We start from the raw sequence: 4382 nt of genomic DNA, 5'->3' as shown, positions 1-4382 counted from the left end.
AGAGAGAGAGAGAGGGTAGGAAGAGAGAGAGAGAGAGCCGTTGAGACGTCTTCGTAGAGCAGCTTCCCACATTATAGAGACACTCAATTTAATAAGCTTAATAGAATCAGGATATTAATTAGTAGTATCGAAAAGCTCTTTCCATCATCTAGCAAAGTTTGTAATATTCCCTATGTTTAGCCACTTTATAGGGGCAATTTTTCATATCATACCATCTGAGCCTTTGGACAAATAAAAACATATGTTCAATGGTTTCACTTTTACACCACAAAGCTTACAAACATCACAACTATTTTTTAGCCTTTTTATGATAATATCATTAACAAGAAGTACATTCACGACACATTTGCGAATAAAGTGTTTATATTTATTTTTAATATCCATAGACCAAAAAAAATTCAAAACTTTTTAGGAAAACACTGATAACTTGATTAAGGTCTTTCACTATTGGATGCCCTACTTCTCCCAACTTTCTTCACCAGATGATAACTTGATTTCACCTCATAAATTTCCGACTTAGTGTGATGCCAAATAATCCTATTTGGGACCCGGTGCTAGATATTGAGATAGATAAAATGGCATTGATATCCTCCATAGAAAACAACTTTTGAAGCACTTGAATTTCCCAAGTGTGGTTACTATGATAAATAAGATCATTCACTTGTAGTTCTATATCCATTTGAGATTGATGATACCTGGGTTTGAAACCGCATGAGTTGGGGATACAAGGGTCAATTGATGTTGCCCAAAACTAACTCCAACAGAAGTATGCTACGGTTGATTGCAAATATAATAACCCAACTAGGTTGGGGTCAAACCCACAAAAAAAATGCTAAATAGTTGTGCTTGACTTGATGTAATCCACGAGCAGTACAGGAAAGTAAATGAGGAAAATTTTGTATCAATCGCAAGTAATAACAAAATCTTGAGTGCTTTTGAGTTGTAAAAAATAGAAGATGAACACTAGTCTTGTGTTCTCCCTGGCTTCTCAACTCCATAAATTTCTCGTGTTCAACCTACCTATTCTATTTTTCTGCATGTTAAGTCTACAAGATATGTATTATCATTCGTCTTGTGAACGTGAAGATAAATCTCACCCTTTACTGGTTTAGTCTCAGGGCGTCGGCTTGTTGCTCTTTGCTACGACCCCAGTTCACTATCACCTTTTGAGTTCAAGTAATTAGATGAGATGGCGGGGACTATAAGATGGAGGTGAATCTCAAATTACTGTCCTAATCTTCTTTTCCCAATAACAGATTCCTTTGTAAGTATGTAAGCAAATACAAACTATCTCAAGCTTCTGCAACAGCTATGAGATTAATTATTGCGAAGAAGATTAAGATACATGGATAAGCCCTAGAATAGATGAATATTACACTTCTTTTACATAGCTAATCTGCCAGGATTCCCACAACCCTAGTCAAGGAGATTAGCCGCTCATGTTTATGCAAGATTCCATGATTATCATTGAAGAAAACATGTAATTAATTACACAAATTTCATGATTATCATTGAAGAAAACATGTAATTAATTACACAACTTATGATGATTAAATTCTAAAGTCTTTGAATTGAATAATAACCAAAATCTCAAGAATAATTGTAAAAGTATGTAAACTATTGTAAGAATGTGTAACCTAATAAAAATAAACCCTAACGTATTTATTGTATATCAAAATAACATAGAAATCCTAATAAAGAAGAGAAAGGTAAAGTTATGTCGACACTCGATACGATTCGGTCTTCAACTCGTACCGAATCATACGAGTAGTTGTAACGCCCCAGAAAATGGGTCCTTGAGCGTCACACGGTGCTTGAAGATACGAGTAGCCCTAAGCTAACCCTTTGAGCCATTTTCATTCAGTTCTACACAAATCAACAAGGTTTCCATAAATAACCCTCAAATATCAACAGAGTAATCATCATCTAAGAATAAAAGAATTTCAGAAAGATAACAAAATATGACTTATTAGTCAACTCCCAACATCTATACTAGTCTGACAAGCCTCTAAGAAAATCAATAAAACCAGCGAGCCATTGAGACATGCCCCAACTGACTCATACTCAGTTATCAAATGTAAACAATTCCGTGAAACCAACATCAGACACACGTCCTCGAAACATGAGGACTCACCACAATAGAGGATGTAGAACAGCATGTCCGAAGAATCACTGTCCAACCTGGAATTGAGCACTTGAACCTACATTTCAAAAAAATGCAGCCCACATCAAAGATGTGGGTCAGCACCATGGAAAGGAACCGAGTATATGGAGGTGTATGCAGTTGTATAAACATCATCATCATAAATATTTATAAGAAATATGCAGGATGTATAAAAGAATCACATAGCCCGAAGAAAATCATCATAATCACGAGAGGATGAAATAAGTACAATAACACATGTGAGTCATTATATAATTTGTCAATCACTTTCAGTTCATCAAGAATATCAATTCTCATAATGTAAATATCATTTAAATCTTTTGAAAGAATAACTTTCACAATTCCACTTTCAAATCACTTCACCATTCACCATAGACACAAGGAAACACACACACACACACACACACACACAGGGAGATCCTATAACCGACATGAACCATGTGAGCTACATGGATTCCAACGTACAACCCACGTTGGGGAGAGCCGTCCTATCCTTGCCATCGAAGTACGACTATCGATATCAAATTCACACAAACTAGTGATCACTATATAAATCAGCCTCAGGCTCACTCCTACGAGGGCACGTAGTTCTAGGGAAGTAAGGTTGCTTTATACCTCCCACTCGGTGCTAAAAATTTCTCCCAAACTTAGCTCAGGTCATTTCAAAGACAATCCACAACAAAACAATTTCAGTAATATATAAATATACATCGGGAGCCATCATGCTTCCCATCTATCAAAATCAACCACATTGTGGATTTCTTTCACACTCGAGTTCAAAACAACTCCATTTAGACCAAAAGATCAAATCATTCAAAATATCTCAAATATTCAACATCAACGTGCTTATAACACACACTTTCTTAAAAAAAACAATTTCCAATGGGGATTCACGACCCAAATATCAAAATCATGATAAATATCGTTCAAGATTCATGATTTATATCTCCACACATGTAAATTCATCTTTCAAAATTATAAACATTAAGATTTCATAATAATCATCATAAGATATGGGTTCATGCTTCAAATTCGTAAAAAGTCAAATAAAAATCATGTCTTTGTAAAGAAAAGTACTTTTGGACACAAGAACGAAAGAGAGTTCTTGTTGAAAAACCCCACATACATTGAATGATGAACTTTAGATCGATACTCGTTTTTGAGATGTTAATCGTGCCTTTGAATTATGGTTCTTGGAGTTCTTGAACTAGGAACTTGGAATCTTGAATAAATTTGCAGAATTAATGGTGAACTTTGGAGGTTCTTGAAGTTGGATGTAGGAGCTTAAGGTTTTCTTTTTGAGGGAATTTAATGAAATATAACATATAATGCTTCTAATAGGCTTTAATATAGGGTTTGGACGGATTTTGGGTGAGGGGGAATGACCAAAACGCCCCTAAAAATCAAATAATTGTCTAATCTATCCTTTGGTGGACTGTTTTGATAGTCTGAAGTAGATCAATCATAACGTTTTACTCCGATATCCAAATTGGATGAAACCAATTTCATTAGAAAGAGGACTCTCATATATTTCCATTGATATATAGTATCTTACCCAGATAATTATGTACAAGGAGTTATGATCGTTTGAAGTTGACCCAAAAATTCACTTTTGATAGGCTTGAAGTAGATCGACCATAACTTTTTGCTCCGATAGACAAATTGGATGAAACCAATTTCATTGGAAAGAGGACTCCCAGAGATTTCATGATATATAGTAGATCACCCAGATCATTATGTACAAGGATTTATGATCATTTAAAGTTGGATTAAAAATACCCCAGGCCTCAGTACTTTTTCCTGCACGTTTTACTGTTTACTACTATTCATGGTTCGATCGGAATGTTCATAACTCGTCGCTTGGGTGTCCGTTTTGGATGATCCATATATCGTTGGAAAGCTTATTCGATAATATACGTAATGGTGGGTCATAATCTAATACATTCTGCACGAAAAATTTAATATTCATTTTAGAAGATAGAACCCAGCACGTTTACGCACAAAATTTCAACAAAAAATTTCCCGGGGTATTACATCATCCCCCCTTGGAAACATTCATCCTCGAATGATGATAGACATGCCAAGATTAGATAGGAAATAGAGCATACAATTGAAACCATTCGTTAGACTCATCACCACATCGTTTCTCACTCCGAATGCAACATAGAATGCATAAATTCAAGAAACTACAGTTGAACACATAATAAATGACAGCTGA

This window comes from Capsicum annuum, chromosome 2, assembly GCF_002878395.1.
Source record: "Capsicum annuum cultivar UCD-10X-F1 chromosome 2, UCD10Xv1.1, whole genome shotgun sequence".
Lineage (NCBI taxonomy): Eukaryota > Viridiplantae > Streptophyta > Magnoliopsida > Solanales > Solanaceae > Capsicum > Capsicum annuum.
The sequence above is the reverse complement of the archived record's forward strand: the minus strand, read 5'-3'. Positions refer to the sequence as shown.